Source organism: Heterodontus francisci, unplaced genomic scaffold (assembly GCF_036365525.1).
Source record: "Heterodontus francisci isolate sHetFra1 unplaced genomic scaffold, sHetFra1.hap1 HAP1_SCAFFOLD_294, whole genome shotgun sequence".
NCBI lineage: Eukaryota > Metazoa > Chordata > Chondrichthyes > Heterodontiformes > Heterodontidae > Heterodontus > Heterodontus francisci.
In genome coordinates, this window is record NW_027141375.1 from 1,120,810 (window position 1) to 1,142,250 (window position 21,441).

Sequence of the window (21,441 nt, forward strand, 5' to 3'; positions counted from 1 at the left end):
GGATCCTGCCAGGTGTGTATGGGGGTTTCACAGTTTATCAGGATCCGGCCAGGTGTGTATGGGGGTTTCACAGTTCATCAGGATCCTGCCAGGTGTGTATGGGGGTTTCACAGTGTATCGGGATCCTGTCAGGTGTGTATGTGGGATTCAAAGTTTATCAGGATCCTGCCAGGTGTGTATGGGGGTTTCACAGTTTATCAGGATCCTGCCAGGTGTGTATGTGGGTTTCACAGTTTATCAGGATCCTTCCTGCCAGGTGTGTATGGGGGTTTCACAGTTCATCAGGATCCTGCCAGGTGTGTATGGGGGTTTCACAGTTTATCAGGATCCTGCCTGGTGTGTCTGGGGGTTTCACAGTTCATCAGGATCCTGCCAGGTGTGTATGTGGGTTTCAAAGTTTATCAGGAAACTGCCAGATGTGAATGGGGTTTTCAGAGTGCAGCAGGATCCTGCCAGATGTGTATGGGGCTTTCACAGTGCAGCAGGATCCTTTCAGATGTGTATGGGTGTTTCACAGTGTATCAGGATCCTGCATCGTGTGCATGTGGGTTTCACATTTTATCAGGATCCTGCCTGGTGTGTATGGGGTTTCACAGTGGATCAGGATCCTGCCACGTGTGTATGGGGTTTTCACAGTGTATCAGGATCCTGCATCGTGTGTATGGGGTTTCACAGTTTATCAGGATCCTGCCAGGTGTATATGTGGGTTTCACAGTTTATCAGGATCCTGCCAGATGTGAATGGGGTTTTCACAGTGCATCAGGATCCTGCCAGATGTGTATGGGTTTTTCACAGTGCATCAGGATCCTGCCAGATGTGTCTGGGTTTTTCACAGTGTATCAGGATCCTGCCACGTGTGTATGGGGTTTCACAGTTTATCAGGATCCTGCCATGTGTATATGTGGGTTTCACAGTTTATCAGGATCCTGCCTGGTGTGTCTGGGTTTTTCACAGTGTATCAGGATTCTGCCAGGTGTGTATGGGGGTTTCACAGTGTACCAGGCTCCTGCCAGGTGTGTATGTGGGTTTCACAGTTTATCAGTATCCTGCCTGGTGTGTATGGGGTTTCACAGTGGATCAGGATCATGCCACGTGGGTATGTGGGTTTAACAGTTTATCAGGATCCTGCCAGGGGTGTATGGGGGTTTCACAATTCATCAGGATCCTGCCAGATGTGAATGGGGTTTTCACAGTGCATCAGGATCCTGCCAGATGTGTATGGGTTTTTCACAGTGCATCAGGATCACTTCCAGATGTGTCTGGGGGTTTCACAGTGTATCAGGATCCTGCCACGTGTGTATGGGGTTTCACAGTTTATCAGGATCCTGCCATGTGTATATGTGGGTTTCACAGTTTATCAGGATCCTGCCTGGTGTGTCTGGGGTTTTCACTGTGTATCAGGATTCTGCCAGGTGTGTGGGGGGTTTCACAGTTTATCAGGATCCTGCCACGTGTGTATGGGGTTTCACAGTTTATCAGGATCCTGCCATGTGTATATGTGGGTTTCACAGTATATCAGGATCCTGCCAGGTGTGTATGGGTTTTCACAGCATGTCAGGATCCTGCCAGGTGTGTGTGGGGGTTTCACAGTTTATCAGGATCCTGCCAGGTGTGCATGGGGGTTTTACACTTTATCGGCATCCTGCCAGGTGCGTATGGGGTATATACAGTGGATCAGGATCCTGCCAAGTGTGCATGGTGTTTTCACAGTGTATCAGGATCCTGCCAGGTGTGTATGGGGTTTTCACAGTGGGTCAGGATCCTGCCAGGTGTGTATGTGTGTTTCACAGTGTATCAGGCTCCTGCCAGGTGTGTATGTGGGTTTCACAGTTTATCAGGATCCTGCCTGGTGTGTATGGGGGTTTCACAGTTTATCAGGATCCTGCCAGGTGTGTATGTGGGTTTCACAGTGCATCAGGATCCTGCCAGGTGTGTATGGGGGTTTCACAGTTCATCAGGATCCTGCCAGGTGTGTATGGGGGTTTCACAGATTATCAGGATCCTGCCTGGTGTGTCTGGGCATTTCACAGTTCATCAGGATCCTGCCAGGTGTGTATGTGGGTTTCAAAGTTTATCAGGAAACTGCCAGATGTGAATGGGGTTTTCAGAGTGCAGCAGGATCCTGCCAGATGTGTATGGGGTTTTCACAGTGCAGCAGGATCCTTCCAGATGTGTATGGGGGTTTCACAGTGTATCAGGATCCTGCATCGTGTGCATGTGGGTTTCACAGTTTATCAGGATCCTGCCTGGTGTGTATGGGGTTTCACAGTGGATCAGGATCCTGCCACGTGTGTATGGTTTTTTTCACAGTGCATCAGGATCCTTCCAGATGTGTCTGGGTGTTTCACAGTTTATCAGGATCCTGCCATGTGTATATGTGGGTTTCACAGTTTATCAGGATCCTGCCTGGTGTGTCTGGGTTTTTCACAGTGTATCAGGATTCTGCCAGGTGTGTATGGGGGTTTCACAGTGTACCAGGCTCCTGCCAGGTGTGTATGTGGGTTTCACAGTTTATCAGTATCCTGCCTGGTGTGTATGGGGTTTCACAGTGGATCAGGATCCTGGCACGTGGGTATGTGGGTTCAACAGATTATCAGGATCCTGCCAGGTGTGTATGGGGGTTTCACAATTCATCAGGATCCTGCCAGACGTGAATGGGGTTTTCACAGTGCATCAGGATCCTGCCAGATGTGTATGGGTTTTTCACAGTGCATCAGGATCACTTCCAGATGTGTCTGGGGGTTTCACAGTGTATCAGGATCCTGCCACGTGTGTATGGGGTTTCACAGTTTATCAGGATCCTGCCATGTGTATATGTGGGTTTCACAGTTTATCAGGATCCTGCCTGGTGTGTCTGGGGTTTTCACAGTGTATCAGGATTCTGCCAGGTGTGTGTGGGGGTTTCACAGTTTATCAGGATCCTGCCAGATGTGAATGGGGTTTTCACAGTGCATCAGGATCCTGCCACATGTGTATGGGTTTTTCACAGTGCATCAGGATCCTTCCAGATGTGTCTGGGGGTTTCACAGTGCATCAGGATCCTGCCACGTGTGTATGGGGTTTCACAGTTTATCAGGATCCTGCCATGTGTATATGTGGGTTTTCACAGCATGTCAGGATCCTGCCAGGTGTGTGTGGGGGTTTCACAGTTTATCAGGATCCTGCCAGGTGTGTATGGGGGTTTTACAGTTTATTGGCATTCCGCCAAGTGCGTATGGGGCATATATAGTGGATCAGGATCCTGCCAAGTGTGCATGGTGTTTTCACAGTGTATCAGGATCCTGCCAGGTGTGTATGGGGTTTTCACAGTGGATCAGGATCCTGCCAGGTGTGTATGTGGGTTTCACAGTGTATCAGGCTCCTGTCAGGTGTGTATGTGGGTTTCACAGTTCATCAGGATCCTGCCAGGTGTGTATGGGGGTTTCACAGTATATCAGGATCCTGCCAGGTGTGTATGTGGGTTTCACAGTGCATCAGGATCCTGCCAGGTGTGTATGGGGGTTTCACAGTTCATCAGGATCCTGCCAGGTGTGTATGGGGGTTTCACAGTTTATCAGGATCCTGCCAGGTGTGTATGGGGGTTTCACAGTTTATCGGCATCCTGCCAGGTGCGTATGGGGCATATATAGTGGATCAGGATCCTGCCAAGTGTGCATGGTGTTTTCACAGTGTATCAGGATCCTGCCAGGTGTGTATGGGGTTTTCACAGTGGATCAGGATCCTGCCAGGTGTTTATGTGGGTTTCACAGTTTATCAGGATCCTGCCTGGTGTGTATGGGTTTTCACAGTGGATCAGGATCCTGCCACGTGTGTATGGCGTTTTCACAATGTATCAGGATCCTGCCAGGTGTGTATGGGGGTTTCACAGTTTATCAGGATCCGGCCAGGTGTGTATGGGGGTTTCACAGTTCATCAGGATCCTGCCAGGTGTATATGGGGGTTTCACAGTGTATCGGGATCCTGTCAGGTGTGTATGTGGGTTTCAACGTTTATCAGGATCCTGCCAGGTGTGTATGGGGGTTTCACAGTTTATCAGGATCCTGCCAGGTGTGTATGTGGGTTTCGCAGTTTATCAGGATCCTTCCTGCCAGGTGCGTATGGGGGTTTCACAGTTCATCAGGATCCTGCCAGGTGTGTATGGGGGTTTCACAGTTTATCAGGATCCTGCCTGGTGTGTCTGGGGGTTTCACAGTTCATCAGGATCCTGCCATGTGTGTATGTGGGTTTCAAAGTTTATCAGGAAACTGCCAGATGTGAATGGGGTTTTCAGAGTGCAGCAGGATCCTGCCAGATGTGTATGGGGCTTTCACAGTGCAGCAGGATCCTTTCAGATGTGTATGGGGGTTTCACAGTGTATCAGGATCCTGCATCGTGTGCATGTGGGTTTCACATTTTATCAGGATCCTGCCTGGTGTGTATGGGGTTTCACAGTGGATCAGGATCCTGCCACGTGTGTATGGGGTTTTCACAGTGTATCAGGATCCTGCATCGTGTGTATGGGGTTTCACAGTTTATCAGGATCCTGCCAGGTGTATATGTGGGTTTCACAGTTTATCAGGATCCTGCCAGTTGTGAATGGGGTTTTCACAGTGCATCAGGATCCTGCCAGATGTGTATGGGTTTTTCACAGTGCATCATGATCCTTCCAGATGTGTCTGGGTTTTTCACAGTGTATCAGGATCCTGCCACGTGTGTATGGGGTTTCACAGTTTATCAGGATCCTGCCATGTGTATATGTGGGTTTCACAGTTTATCAGGATCCTGCCTGGTGTGTCTGGGTTTTTCACAGTGTATCAGGATTCTGCCAGGTGTGTATGGGGGTTTCACAGTGTACCAGGCTCCTGCCAGGTGTGTATGTGGGTTTCACAGTTTATCAGTATCCTGCCTGGTGTGTATGGGGTTTCACAGTGGATCAGGATCATGCCACGTGGGTATGTGGGTTTAACAGTTTATCAGGATCCTGCCAGGGGTGTATGGGGGTTTCACAATTCATCAGGATCCTGCCAGATGTGAATGGGGTTTTCACAGTGCATCAGGATCCTGCCAGATGTGTATGGGTTTTTCACAGTGCATCAGGATCACTTCCAGATGTGTCTGGGGGTTTCACAGTGTATCAGGATCCTGCCACGTGTGTATGGGGTTTCACAGTTTATTAGGATCCTGCCATGTGTATATGTGGGTTTCACAGTTTATCAGGATCCTGCCTGGTGTGTCTGGGGTTTTCACAGTGTATCAGGATTCTGCCAGGTGTGTGGGGGGGTTTCACAGTTTATCAGGATCCTGCCAGATGTGAATGGGGTTTTCACAGTGCATCAGGATCCTGCCAGATGTGTATGGGTTTATCGCAGTGCATCAGGATCCTTCCAGATGTGTCTGGGGGTTTCACAGTGCATCAGGATCCTGCCACGTGTGTATGGGGTTTCACAGTTTATCAGGATCCTGCCATGTGTATATGTGGGTTTCACAGTATATCAGGATCCTGCCAGGTGTGTATGGGTTTTCACAGCATGTCAGGATCCTGCCAGGTGTGTGTGGGGGTGTCACAGATTATCAGGATCCTGCCATGTGTGTATGGGGGTTTTACACTTTATCGGCATCCTGCCAGGTGCGTATGGGGTATATACAGTGGATCAGGATCCTGCCAAGTGTGCATGGTGTTTTCACAGTGTATCAGGATCCTGCCAGGTGTGTATGGGGTTTTCACAGTGGGTCAGGATCCTGCCAGGTGTGTATGTGTGTTTCACAGTGTATCAGGCTCCTGCCAGGTGTGTATGTGGGTTTCACAGTTTATCAGGATCCTGCCAGGTGTATATGTGGGTTTCACAGTTTATCAGGATCCTGCCAGATGTGAATGGGGTTTTCACAGTGCATCAGGATCCTGCCAGATGTGTATGGGTTTTTCACAGTGCATCAGGATCCTTCCAGATGTGTCTGGGTTTTTCACAGTGTATCAGGATCCTGCCACGTGTGTATGGGGTTTCACAGTTTATCAGGATCCTGCCATGTGTATATGTGGGTTTCACAGTTTATCAGGATCCTGCATGGTGTGTCTGGGTTTTTCACAGTGTATCAGGATTCTGCCAGGTGTGTATGGGGGTTTCACAGTGTACCAGGCTCCTGCCAGGTGTGTATGTGGGTTTCACAGTTTATCAGTATCCTGCCTGGTGTGTATGGGGTTTCACAGTGGATCAGGATCATGCCACGTGGGTATGTGGGTTTAACAGTTTATCAGGATCCTGCCAGGGGTGTATGGGGGTTTCACAATTCATCAGGATCCTGCCAGATGTGAATGGGGTTTTCACAGTGCATCAGGATCCTGCCAGATGTGTATGGGTTTTTCACAGTGCATCAGGATCACTTCCAGATGTGTCTGGGGGTTTCACAGTGTATCAGGATCCTGCCACGTGTGTATGGGGTTTCACAGTTTATCAGGATCCTGCCATGTGTATATGTGGGTTTCACAGTTTATCAGGATCCTGCCTGGTGTGTCTGGGGTTTTCACTGTGTATCAGGATTCTGCCAGGTGTGTGGGGGGGTTTCACAGTTTATCAGGATCCTGACAGATGTGAATGGGCTTTTCACAGTGCATCAGGATCCTGCCAGATGTGTATGGGTTTTTCGCAGTGCATCAGGATCCTTCCAGATGTGTCTGGGGGTTTCACAGTGCATCAGGATCCTGCCACGTGTGTATGGGGTTTCACAGTTTATCAGGATCCTGCCATGTGTATATGTGGGTTTCACAGTATATCAGGATCCTGCCAGGTGTGTATGGGTTTTCACAGCATGTCAGGATCCTGCCAGGTGTGTGTGGGGGTTTCACAGTTTATCAGGATCCTGCCAGGTGTGTATGGGGGTTTTACACTTTATCGGCATCCTGCCAGGTGCGTATGGGGTATATACAGTGGATCAGGATCCTGCCAAGTGTGCATGGTGTTTTCACAGTGTATCAGGATCCCGCCAGGTGTGTATGGGGTTTTCACAGTGGGTCAGGATCCTGCCAGGTGTGTATGTGTGTTTCACAGTGTATCAGGCTCCTGCCAGGTGTGTATGTGGGTTTCACAGTTTATCAGGATCCTGCCTGGTGTGTATGGGGGATTCACAGTTTATCAGGATCCTGCCAGGTGTGTATGTGGGTTTCACAGTGCATCAGGATCCTGCCAGGTGTGTATGGGGGTTTCACAGTTCATCAGGATCCTGCCAGGTGTGTATGGGGGTTTCACAGATTATCAGGATCCTGCCTGGTGTGTCTGGGCATTTCACAGTTCATCAGGATCCTGCCAGGTGTGTATGTGGGTTTCAAAGTTTATCAGGAAACTGCCAGATGTGAATGGGGTTTTCAGAGTGCAGCAGGATCCTGCCAGATGTGTATGGGGGTTTCACAGTGCAGCAGGATCCTTCCAGATGTGTATGGGGGTTTCACAGTGTATCAGGATCCTGCATCGTGTGCATGTGGGTTTCACAGTTTATCAGGATCCTGCCTGGTGTGTATGGGGTTTCACAGTGGATCAGGATCCTGCCACGTGTGTATGGGGTTTTCACAGTCTATCAGGATCCTGCATCGTGTGTATGGGGTTTCACAGTTTATCAGGATCCTGCCAGGTGTATATGTGGGTTTCACAGTTTATCAGGATCCTGCCAGATGTGAATGGGGTTTTCACAGTGCATCAGGATCCTGCCAGATGTGTATGGGTTTTTTCACAGTGCATCAGGATCCTTCCAGATGTGTCTGGGTGTTTCACAGTGTATCAGGATCCTGCCACGTGTGTATGGGGTTTCACAGTTTATCAGGATCCTGCCATGTGTATATGTGGGTTTCACAGTTTATCAGGATCCTGCCTGGTGTGTCTGGGTTTTTCACAGTGTATCAGGATTCTGCCAGGTGCGTATGGGGGTTTCACCGTGTACCAGGCTCCTGCCAGGTGTGTATGTGGGTTTCACAGTTTATCAGTATCCTGCCTGGTGTGCATGGGGTTTCACAGTGGATCAGGATCCTGCCACGTGGGTATGTGGGTTCAACAGATTATCAGGATCCTGCCAGGTGTGTATGGGGGTTTCACAATTCATCAGGATACTGCCAGACGTGAATGGGGTTTTCACAGTGCATCAGGATCCTGCCAGATGTGTATGGGTTTTTCACAGTGCATCAGGATCACTTCCAGATTTGTCTGGGGGTTTCACAGTGTATCAGGATCCTGCCTCGTGTGTATGGGGTTTCACAGTTTATCAGGATCCTGCCATGTGCATATGTGGGTTTCACAGTTTATCAGGATCCTGCCTGGTGTGTCTGGGGTTTTCACAGTGTATCAGGATTCTGCCAGGTGTGTGTGGGGGTTTCACAGTTTATCAGGATCCTGCCAGATGTGAATGGGGTTTTCACAGTGCATCAGGATCCTGCCAGATGTGTATGGGTTTTTCACAGTGCATCAGGATCCTTCCAGATGTGTCTGGGGGTTTCACAGTGCATCAGGATCCTGCCACGTGTGTATGGGGTTTCACAGTTTATCAGGATCCTGCCATGTGTATATGTGGGTTTCACAGTATATCAGGATCCTGCCAGGTGTTTATGGGTTTTCACAGCATGTCAGGATCCTGCCAGGTGTGTGTGGGGGTTTCACAGTTTATCAGGATCCTGCCAGGTGTGTATGGGGGTTTTACAGTTTATCGGCATCCTGCCAGGTGCGTATGGGGCATATATAGTGGATCAGGATCCTGCCAAGTGTGCATGGTGTTTTCACAGTGTATCAGGATCCTGCCAGGTGTGTTTGGGGTTTTCACAGTGGATCAGGATCCTGCCAGGTGTGTATGTGGGTTTCACAGTGTATCAGGCTCCTGCCAGGTGTGTATGTGGGTTTCACAGTTTATCAGGATCCTGCCTGGTGTGTATGGGGTTTCACAGTGGATCAGGATCCTGCCACGTTTGTATGGCGTTTTCACAGTGTATCAGGATCCTGCCAGGTGTGTATGGGGGTTTCACAGTATATCAGGATCCTGCCAGGTGTGTATGTGGGTTTCACAGTGCATCAGGATCCTGCCAGGTGTGTATGGGGGTTTCACAGTTCATCAGGATCCTGCCAGGTGTGTATGGGAGTTTCACAGATTATCAGGATCCTGCCTGGTGTGTCTGGGCATTTCACAGTTCATCAGGATCCTGCCCGGTGTGTATGTGGGTTTCAAAGTTTATCAGGAAACTGCCAGATGTGAATGGGGTTTTCACAGTGCAGCAGGCTCCTGCCAGATGTGTATGGGGTTTTCACAGTGCATCAGGATCCTTCCAGATGTGTATGGGGGTTTCACAGTGTATCAGGATCCTGCATCGTGTGTATGTGGGTTTCAAAGTTTATCAGGATCCTGCCTGGTGTGTATGGGGTTTCACAGTGGATCAGGATCCTGCCACGTGTGTATGGGGTTTTCACAGTGTATCAGGATCCTGCATCGTGTGTATGGGGTTTCACAGTTTATCAGGATCCTGCCAGGTGTATATGTGGGTTTCACAGTTTATCAGGATCCTGCCAGATGTGAATGGGGTTTTCACAGTGCATCAGGATCCTGCCAGATGTGTATGGGTTTTTCACGGTGCATCAGGATCCTTCCAGATGTGTCTGGGGGTTTCACGTTGTATCAGGATCCTGCCACGTGTGTATGGGGTTTCAAAGTTTATCAGGATCCTGCCATGTGTTTATGTGGGTTTCACAGTTTATCAGGATCCTGCCTGGTGTGTCTGGGGTTTTCACAGTGTATCAGGATTCTGCCAGGTGTGTATGGGGGTTTCACAGTGTACCAGGCTCCTGCCAGGTGTGTATGTGGGTTTCACAGTTTATCAGTATCCTGCCTGGTGTGGATGGGGTTTCACAGTGGATCAGGATCCTGCCACGTGTGTATGTGGGTTTCACAGTTTATCAGGATCCTGCCAGGTGTGTATGGGGGTTTCACAATTCATCAGGATCCTGCCAGGTGTGTATGGTGGTTTCACAGTTTATCAGGATCCTGCCAGGTGTGTATGGTGGTTTCACAGTTTGTCAGGATCCTGCCGGGTGTGTATGGTGGTTTCACAGTTTATCAGGATCCTGCCTGGTGTGTCTGGGGGTTTCACAGTTTATCAGGATCCTGCCTGGTGTGTCTGGGGGTTTCACAGTTTATCAGGATCCTGCCATGTGTTTATGTGGGTTTCACAGTTTATCAGGATCCTGCCTGGTGTGTCTGGGGTTTTCACAGTGTATCAGGATTCTGCCAGGTGTGCATGGGGGTTTCACAGTGTACCAGGCTCCTGCCAGGTGTGTATGTGGGTTTCACAGTTTATCAGTATCCTGCCTGGTGTGTATGGGGTTTCACAGTGGATCAGGATCCTGCCAAGTGTGTATGTGGGTTTCACAGTTTATCAGGATCCTGCCAGGTGTGTATGGGGGTTTCACAATTCATCAGGATCCTGCCAGGTGTGTATGAGTGTTTCACAGTGTATCAGGATCCTGCCAGGTGTGTATGAGGGTTTCACAGTTTATCAGTATCCTGCCAGCTGTATCTGGGGTTTGCACAGTTTATGAGGATCCTGCGAGGTGTGTATGGGGGTTTCACAGTTTGTCAGGATCCTGCCAGGTGTGGATTTTGGTTTCACAGTTCATCAGTTTCCTGCTAGGTGTGTATGGGCGTTTCACAGTTTGTCAGAATCCTGCCGGGTGTGTATGGTGGTTTCACAGTTTATCAGGATCCTGCCTGGAGTGTCTGGGGGTTTCACAGTTCATCAGGATGCTGCCAGGTGTGTATGTGGGTTTCACAGTTTATCAGGATCCTGCCTGGTGTGCCTGCGGTTTTCACAGTGCATCAGGATCCTGCCAGATGTCTATGGGTTTTCACAGTGCATCAGGATCCTTCCAGATGTGTATGGGGGTTTCACAGTGTATCAGGATCCTGCATCGTGTGTATGGGGTTTTCACAGTGCATCAGGATCCTGCCAGGTGAATATGCGGTTTTCACAGTGTATCAGGATCCTGCCAGGTGTGTACGGGGTTTTCACAGTGTATCAGGATCCTGCCAGGTGTGTATGTGGGTTTCACAGTTTGTCAGGATCCTGACAGGTGTGTATGGGGTTTTCACACTGCATCAGGATCCTGCCAGGTGTGTATGGGGTTTCACAGTGGATCAGGATCCTGCCAGGTGTCTATGTGGGTTTCACAGTTTATCAGGATCCTGCCAGGTGTGTTTGGGGGTTCCACAGTTTATCAGGATCCTGCGTCATGTGTATGGGGTTTCACAGTGCATCAGGATCCTTCCAGATGTGTATGGGGGTTTCACAGTGTATCAGGATCCTGCATCGTGTGTATGGGGTTTTCACAGTGCATCTGGATCCTGCCAGGTGAGCATGCGGTTTTCACAGTGTATCAGGATCCTGCCAGGTGTGTATGGGGTATTCACTGTGCATCAGGATCCTGCCAGGTGTGTACGGTGTTTTCTCAGTTTATCAGGATCCTGCCTGGTGTGCCAGGGGTTTTCACAGTGCATCAGGATCCTGCCAGATGTGTATGGGTTTTCACAGTGCATCAGGATCCTTTCAGATGTGTATGGGGGTTTCACAGTGTAACAGGATCCTGCATCGTGTGTATGGGGTTTTCACAGTGCATCAGGATCCTGCCTGGTGTGTATGGGGTTTTCACACTGCATCAGGATCCTGCCAGGTGTGTATGGGGTTTCACAGTGGATCAGGATCCTGCCAGGTGTCTATGTGGGTTTCACAGTTTATCAGGATACTGCCAGGTGTGTTTGGGGGTTCCACAGTTTATCAGAATCCTGCCACATGTGTATGGGGTTTCACAGTGGTTCAGGATCCTGCCAGGTGTGTTTGGGGTATTCACTGTGCATCAGGATACTGCCAGGTGTGTACGGGGTTTTCACAGTGTATCAGCATCCTGCCAGGTGTGTGTGGGGTTTTCACAGTGTATCAGGATCCTGCCACGTGTGTACGAGGTTGTTCACAGTGTATCTGTATCTTGCCAGGTTTGTATGGGGTTTTCACATTGTTTCAGGATCCTGCCAGATGTGTATGGGGTTTTCACAGTGGATCAGGAAACTGCCAGGTGTGCATGTGGGTTTCACAGTTTATCAGGATCCTGCCACGTGTGTATGGGTTTTCACAGAGGTTCAGGATCCTGCCAGGTGTGTCTGGGGTTTCACTGTGCATCAGGATCATGCTAGGTGTGTATGGGGTTTTGACAGTGTATCAGGATCCTGCCAGGTGTGTCTGTGGGTTTCACAGTTTATCAGGATCCTGCCAGATGTAAATGGGGTTTCACAGTGGATCAGGTTCCTGCCAGGTATGTACGGGGTTTTCTCAGTGGATCAGGATCCTGCCAGATGTGTATGGAGATTTCACAGTGGTTCTGGATCCTGCCAGGTGTGTAAGGGGTTTTCACTGTGTATCAGGATCCTGCCAGGTTTGTATGGGGTTTCACAGTGTATCAGGATCCTGCCAGGTGTGTATGCGGTTTCACAGTGCATCAGGATCCTGCCAGGTGTGTATGGGGTTTTCACAGTTTATCAGGATCCTGCCTGGTGTGTATGGGGTTTTCACACTGCATCAGGATCCTGCCAGGTGTGTTTGTGGGTTCCACAGTTTATCAGGATCCTGCCACATGTGTATGGGGTTTCACAGTGGATCAGGATCCTGCCACGTGTGTATGGCGTTTTCACAGTGTATCAGGATCCTGCCAGGTGTGTATGGGGGTTTCACAGTTTATCAGGATCCTGCCAGGTGTGTATGTGGGTTTCACAGCTAATCAGGATCCTGCCAGGTGTGTATGGGGGTTTCACAGTTCATCAGGATCCTGCCAGGTGTGTATGGGGGTTTCACAGTTGATCAGGATCCTGCCTGGTGTGTCTGGGGGTTTCACAGTTCATCAGGAACCTGCCAGGTGTGTATGTGGGTTTCAAAGTTTATCAGGAAACTGCCAGATGTGAATGGGGTTTTCACAGTGCATCTGGATCCTGCCAGATGTGTATGGGGTTTTCACAGTGCATCATGATCCTTCCAGATGTGTATGGGGGTTTCACAGTGTATCAGGATCCTGCATCGTGTGTATGTGGGTTTCACAGTGGTTCAGGATCCTGCCACGTGTGTATGGGGTTTCACAGTGGTTCAGGATCCTGCATCGTGTGTGTGGGGTTTCACAGTTTATCAGGAACCTGCCAGGTGTGTATCTGGGTTTCACAGTTTATCAGGATCCTGCCAGGTGTGTATGGGAGTTTCACATTTCATCAGGATCCTGCCAGGTGTGTCTGGGGGTTTCACAGTTTATCAGGATCCTGCCTGGTGTGTCTGGGGGTTTCACAGCTCATCAGGATCCTGCCAGGTGTGTATGTGGGTTTCGCAGTATATCAGGATCCTGCCTGGTGTGTCTGGGGTTTTCACAGTGCATCAGGATCCTGGCAGATGTGTATGGGTTTTCACAGTGCATCAGGATCCTTCCAGATGTGTATGGGGGGGTTTCACAGTTTATCAGGATCCTGCCTGGCGTGTCTGGGGGTTTCTCAGTTCATCAGGATCCTGCCAGATGTGTATGGGTTTTCACAGTGCATCAGGATCCTTTCAGATGTGTATGGGGGTTTCACAGTGTAACAGGATCCTGCATCGTGTGTATGGGGTTTTCACAGTGCATCAGGATCCTGCCAGGTGAGTATGCGGTTTTCCCAGTGTATCAGGATCCTGCCAGGTGTGTATGGGGTTTTCACAGTGTATCAGGATCCTGCCAGGTGTGTATGTGGGTTTCACAGTTTATCAGGATCCTGCCTGGTGTGTATGGGGTTTTCACACTGCATCAGGATCCTGCCAGGTGTGTATGGGGTTTCACAGTGGATCAGGATCCTGCCAGGTGTCTATGTGGGTTTCACAGTTTATCAGGATCCTGCCAGGTGTGTTTGGGGGTTCCACAGTTTATCAGAATCCTGCCACATGTGTATGGGGTTTCACAGTGGTTCAGGATCCTGCCAGGTGTGTTTGGGGTATTCACTGTGCATCAGGATACTGCCTGGTGTGTACGGGGTTTTCACAGTGTATCAGCATCCTGCCAGGTGTGTGTGGGGTTTTCACAGTGTATCAGGATCCTGCCACGTGTGTACGGGGTTGTTCACAGTGTATCTGTATCTTGCCAGGTTTGTATGGGGTTTTCACATTGTTTCAGGATCCTGCCAGATGTGTATGGGGTTTTCACAGTGGATCAGGAAACTGCCAGGTGTGCATGTGGGTTTCACAGTTTATCAGGATCCTGCCACGTGTGTATGGGTTTTCACAGAGGTTCAGGATCCTGCCAGGTGTGTCTGGGGTTTCACTGTGCATCAGGATCATGCTAGGTGTGTATGGGGTTTTGACAGTGTATCAGGATCCTGCCAGGTGTGTCTGTGGGTTTCACAGTTTATCAGGATCCTGCCAGATGTAAATGGGGTTTCACAGTGGATCAGGTTCCTGCCAGGTATGTACGGGGTTTTCTCAGTGGATCAGGATCCTGCCAGATGTGTATGGAGTTTTCACAGTGGTTCTGGATCCTGCCAGGTGTGTAAGGGGTTTTCACAGTGGATCAGTATCCTGCCAGGTATGTCAGGGATTTCACAGTGTATCAGGATACTGCCAGGTGTGTATGGGGTATTCACAGTTTATCAAGGTCCTGCCAGGCGTGTATGGAGTTTTCACAGTGGATCAGGATCCTGCCAGGTGTGTATGGGGGTGTCACTGTGTATCAGGATCCTGCCAGGTGTGTATGGGGTTTCAAAGTGTATCAGGATCCTGCCAGGTGTGTATGCGGTTTCACTGTGTATCAGGATCCTGCCAGGTGTGTATGGGGATTCACAGTGTATCAGGATCCTGCCAGGTGTGTATGCGGTTTCACAGTGCATCAGGATCCTGCCTGGTGTGTATGGGGTTTTCACAGTTTATCAGGATCCTGCCTGGTGTGTATGGGGTTTTCACACTGCATCAGGATCCTGCCAGGTGTTTTTGTGGGTTCCACAGTTTATCAGGATCCTGCCACATGTGTATGGGGTTTCACAGTGGTTCAGGATCCTGCCAGGTGTGTTTGGGGTATTCACTGTGCATCAGGATCCTGCCAGGTGTGTACGGGGTTTTCACAGTGTATCAGCATCCTGCCAGGTGCGTGTGGGGTTTTCACAGTGTATCAGGATCCTGCCACGTGTGTACGGGGTTGTTCACAGTGTATCTGTATCTTGCCAGGTGTGTATGGGGTTTTCACATTGTATCAGGATCCTGCCAGATGTGTATGGGGTTTTCACAGTGGATCAGGAACCTGCCAGGTGTCTACGGGGATTTCACAGTGTATCAGGATCCTGCCAGGTGTGCATGTGGGTTTCACAGTTTATCAGGATCCTGCCACGTGTGTATGGGTTTTCACAGAGGTTCAGGATCCTGCCAGGTGTGTCTGGGGTTTCACTGTGCATCAGGATCATGCTAGGTGTGTATGGGGTTTTGAAAGTGTATCAGGATCCTGCCAGGTGTGTCTGTAGGTTTCACAGTTTATCAGGATCCTGCCAGATGTGAATGGGCTTTCACAGTGGATCAGGATCCTGCCAGGTATGTACGGGGTTTTCTCAGTGGATCAGGATCCTGCCAGATGTGTATGGAGTTTTCACAGTGGATCTGGATCCTGCCAGGTGTGTAAGGGGTTTTCACAGTGGATCAGTATCCTGCCTGATATGTCAGGGATTTCACAGTGTATCAGGATCCTGCCAGGTGTGTATGGGGTGTTCACAGTTTATCAAGGTCCTGCCAGGCGTGTATGGAGTTTTCACAGTGGATCAGGATCGTGCCAGGTGTGTATGGGGGTGTCACTGTGTATCAGGATCCTGCCAGGTGTGTATGGGGTTTCACAGTGTATCAGGATCCTGCCAGGTGTGTATGCAGTTTCACAGTGTATCAGGATCCTGCCAGATGTGAATGGGGTTTCACTGTGTATCAGGATCCTGCCAGATGTGAATGGGGTTTCACTATGCATCAGGAAACCGCCAGGTGTGTACGGAGATTTCACAGTGCATCAGGCTCCTGCCAGGTGTGTATGGGGGCTTCACAGTATATCAGGATCCTGCCAGGTGTGTATGGGTTTTCACAGAATGTCAGGATCCTGCCAGGTGTTTGTGGGGGTTTCACAGTTTATCAGGATCCTGCCAGGTGTGTTTGGGGGTTTTACAGTTTATCGGCATCCTGCCAGGTGCATATGGGGTATAGACAGTGGATCAGGATCCTGCCAAGTGTGCATGGTGTTTTCACAGTGTATCAGGATCCTGCCAGGTGTGTATGGGGTTTTCACAGTGGATCAGGATCCTGCCAGGTGTGTATGTGGGTTTCACAGTGTATCAGGCTCCTGCCAGGTGTGTATGTGGGTTTAACAGTTTATCAGGATCCTGCCTGGTGTGTATGGGGTTTCACAGTGGATCAGGATCCTGCCAGGTGTGTATGGCGTTTTCACAGCTAATCAGGATCCTGCCAGGTGTGTATGGGGGTTTCACAGTTCATCAGGATCCTGCCAGGTGTGTATGGGGGTTTCACAGTTGATCAGGATCCTGCCTGGTGTGTCTGGGGGTTTCACAATTCATCAGGAACCTGCCAGGTGTGTATGTGGGTTTCAAAGTTTATCAGGAAACTGCCAGATGTGAATGGGGTTTTCACAGTGCATCAGGATCCTGCCAGATGTGTATGGGGTTTTCACAGTGCATCATGATCCTTCCAGATGTGTATGGGGGTTTCACAGTGTATCAGGATCCTGCATCGTGTGTATGTGGGTTTCACAGTTATTCAGGATCCTGCCTGGTGTGTATGGGGTTTCACAGTGGTTCAGGATCCTGCCACGTGTGTATGGGGTTTTCACAGTGTATCAGGATCCTGCATCGTGTGTGTGGGGTTTCATAGTTTATCAGGAACCTGCCAGGTGTGTATCTGGGTTTCACAGTTTATCAGGATCCTGCCAGGTGTGTATGGGAGTTTCACATTTCATCAGGATCCTGCCAGGTGTGTCTGGGGGTTTCACAGTTTATCAGGATCCTGCCTGGTGTGTCTGGGGGTTTCACAGCTCATCAGGATCCTGCCAGGTGTGTATGTGGGATTCACAGTATATCAGGATCCTGCCTGGTGTGTCTGGGGTTTTCACAGTGCATCAGGATCCTGGCAGATGTGTATGGGTTTTCACAGTGCATCAGGATCCTTCCAGATGTTTATGGGGGGGTTTCACAGTTTATCAGGATCCTGCCTGGCGTGTCTGGGGGTTTCACAGTTCATCAGGATCCTGCCAGGTGTGTATGTGGGTTTCACAGTTCATCAGTATCCTGCCAGGTGTGTATGTTGGTTTCAAAGTTTATCAGGAATCTGCCAGGTGTGTATGTGCGTTTCACAGTTTATCAGTATCCTGCCAGATTTGTATGGGGTTTTCACAGTGCATCAGGATCCTTCCAGATGTGTATGGGGGTTTCACAGTGTATCAGGATCCTGCCTGGTGTGTATGTGGGTTTCACAGTTTATCAGGATTCTGCCAGGTGTGTATGGGGTTTGCACAGTGTATCAGCATCCTGCCAGGTGTGTATGGGGTTTTCACAGTGTATCAGGACCCTGCCAGGTGTGTATGGGGTTTTCACAGTGGATCAGGAACCTGCCAGGTGTCTACGGGGATTTCACAGTTTATCAGGATTCTGCCAGGTGTGTATGTGTGTTTCACAGTATATCAGGATCCTGCCACTTGTGTATGGGGTTTCACAGTGGTTCAGGATACTGCCAGGTGTGTCTGGGGTTTCACTGTGCATCAGGATCATGCTTGGTGTGTAAGGGGGTTTCACAATGGATCAGGATCCTGCCAGGTGTGTATGTGGGTTTCACAGTGTATCAGGCTCCTGCCAGGTGTGTATGTGGGTTTCACAGTTTATCAGAATCCTACCTGGTGTGTATGGGGTTTCACTGTGTATCAGGATCCTGCCACGTGTGTATGGCGTTTTCACAGTGTATCAGGATCCTGCCAGGTGTGTATGGGGGTTTCACAGTTTATCAGGATCCTGCCTGGTGTGTCTGGGGGTTTCCCAGTTCATCGGGATCCTTCAAGGTTTGTATGTGGGTTTCACAGGAGATCAGGATCCTGCCTGGTGTGTCTGGGGTTTTCACAGTGCATCAGGATCCTGCCAGATGTGTATGGGTTTTCACAGCGCATCAGGAACCTTCCAGATGTGTATGGGGGGTTTCACAGTTTATCAGGATCCTGCCAGGTGTGTATGGGGGTTTCACAGTTCATCAGGATCCTGCCAGGTGTGTATGGGGTTTCAAAGTTTATCAGGAAACTGCCAGATGTGAATGGGGTTTTCACAGTGCATCCGTATCCTGCCAGATGTGTATGGGGTTTTCACAGTGCATCAGGATCCTTCCAGATGTGTATGGGCGTTTCACAGTGTATCAGGATCCTGCATCGTGTGTGTGGGGTTTCACAGTTTATCAGGATCCTGCCAGGTGTGTATGTGGGTTTCACAGTTCATCAGGATCCTGCCAGGTGTGTATGTGGGTTTCACAGTTTATCAGGATCCTGCCAGGTGTGTATGGGGTTTTCACAGTGCACCAGGACCCTACCAGGTGTGTACGGGGTTGTTCACAGTATATCAGGATCTTGCCAGGTGTGAATGTGGTTTTCACAGTGTATCAGGATCCTGCCAGATGTGTATGGGTTTTCACAGTGGATCAGGAACCTGCCAGGTGTCTACGGGGATTTCACAGTGTGTCAGGATCCTGCCAGGTGTTTAAGTGGGTTTCACAGTAAATCAGGATCCTGCCACTTGTGTATGGGGTTTCACAGTTGTTCAGGATCCTGCCAGGTGTGTCTGGGGTTTCACTGTGCATCAGGATCATGCTAGGTGTGTATGGGGATTTGACAGTGTATCAGGATCCTGCCAGGTGTTTATGTGGGTTTCACAGTTTATCATGATACTGCCAGATGTGAATGGGGTTTCACAGTGGATCAGTATATTGCCAGGTATGTACGGGGTTTTCGCAGTGGATCAGGATCCTGCCAGATGTGTATGGCGTTTTCACAGTGGTTCTGGATCCTGCCAGGTATGTCAGGGATTTCACAGTGTATCAGGATCCTGCCAGGTGTTTATGGGGTGTTCACAGTTTATCAAGGTCCTGCCAGGCGTGTATGGAGTTTTCACAGCGGATCAGGATCCTTCCAGGTGTGTATGGGGGTGTCACTGTTTATCAGGATCCTGCCAGGTGTGTATGGGGTTTGACAGTGTATCAGGATCCTGCCAGGTGTGTATGGGGTTTCACAGTGTATCAGGATCCTGCCAGATGTGAATGGGGTTTCACTGTGTTTCAGGATCCTGCCAGATGTGAATGGGGTTTCACTGTGCATCAGGAACCTGCCTGGTGTGTACGGGAATTTCACAGTGCATCAGGCTCCTGCCAGGTGTGTATGGGGGTTTCACAGTATATCAGGATCCTGCCAGGTGTGTGTGGGTTTTCACAGCATATCAGGATCCTGCCAGGTGTGGATGGGGGTTTCACAGTTTATCAGGATCCTGCCAGGTGTGTATGGGGGTTTCACAGTTTATCGGCATCCTGCCAGGTGCGTATGGTGTATACACAGTGGATCAGGATCCTGCCAAGTGTGTATGGTGTTTTCACAGTGTATCAGGATCCTGCCAGGTGTGTATGGGGTTTTCACAGTGTATCCGGATCCTGCCAAGTGTGTATGGGGTTTTCGCTGTGGATCAGGAGCCTGCCAGGTGTGTCTGGGGATTTCACAGTGGATCAGGATCCTGTCAGGCGTGTATGGGGTTTCACAGTGGATCAGGATCCTGCCACGTGTGAATGGCGTTTTCACAGTGTATCAGGATCCTGCCAGGTGTGTATGGGGGTCTCACAGTTTATCAGGATCCTGCCAGGTGTGTATGTGTGTTTCACAGTTTATCAGGATCCTGCCAGGTGTGTATGGGGGTTTCACAGTTCATCAGGGTCCTGCCAGGTGTGTATGGGGGTTTCACATTTTATCAGGATCCTGCCTGGTGTTTCTGGGGGTTTCACAGTTCATCAGGATCCTGCCAGGTGTGTATGTGGGTTTCAAAGTTTATCAGGCTCCTGCCAGGTGTGTATGCTTGTTTCACAGTTTATCAGGATCCTGCCAGGTGTGTATGGGGGTTTCACAGTTCATCAGGATCCTGCCAGGTGTGTATGGGGGTTTCACAGTTTATCAGGATCCTGCCTGCTGTGTCTGGGGGTTTCTCAGTTAATCAGGATCCTGCCAGGTGTGTATGTGGGTTTCAAAGTTTATCAGGAAACTGCCAGATGTGAATGGGGTTTTCACAGTGCATCAGGATCCTGCCAGATGTGTATGGGGTTTTCACAGTGCATCAGGATCCTTCCAGATGTGTATGGGCGTTTCACAGTGTATCAGGATCCTGCATCGTGTGTATGTGGGTTTCACAGTTTATCATGATCCTGCCTGGTGTGTATGGGGTTTCATAGTGGATCAGGATCCTGTCACGTGTGTATGGGGTTTTCACAGTGTATCAGGATACTGCATCGTGTGTTTGGGGTTTCACAGTTTATTAGGATCCTGCCAGGTGTGTACGTGGGTTTCACAGATTATCAGGATCCTGCCAGATGTGAATGGGGTTTCACAGTGGATCAGGATCCTGCCAGGTGTGTACGGGGTTTTCACAGTGGATCAGTATCCTGCCAGATGTGTATGGAGTTTTCACAGTGGATCTGGATCCTGCCAGGTGTGTAAGGGGTTTTCACAGTGGATCAGCATCCTGCCAGGTATGTCAGGGATTTCACAGTGTAACAGGATCCTTCAGGTGTGTATGGGGTGTTCACAATTTATCAAGGTCCTGCCAGGCGTGTAAGGAGTTTTCACAGTGGATCAGGATCCTGCCAGGTGTGTATGGGGGTGTCACTGTGTATCAGGATCCTGCCAGGTGTGTATGGGGTTTCACAGTGTATCAGGATCCTGCCAGGTGTGTCTGGGGTTTCACAGTGTATCAGGATCCTGCCAGATGTGAATGGGGTTTCACTGTGTATCAGGATCCTACCAGATGTGAATGGGGTTTCACTGTGCATCAGGAACCTGCCAGGTCTGTACGGGGATTTCACAGTGCATCAGGCTCCTGCCAGGTGTGTATGCTTGTTTCACAGTTTATCAGGATCCTGCCAGGTGTGTATGGGGGTTTCACAGTTCATCAGGATCCTGCCAGGTGTGTATGGGGGTTTCACAGTTTATCAGGATCCTGCCTGCTGTGTCTGGGGGTTTCTCAGTTAATCAGGATCCTGCCAGGTGTGTATGTGGGTTTCAAAGTTTATCAGGAAACTGCCAGATGTGAATGGGGTTTTCACAGTGCATCAGGATCCTGCCAGATGTGTATGGGGTTTTCACAGTGCATCAGGATCCTTCCAGATGTGTATGGGCGTTTCACAGTGTATCA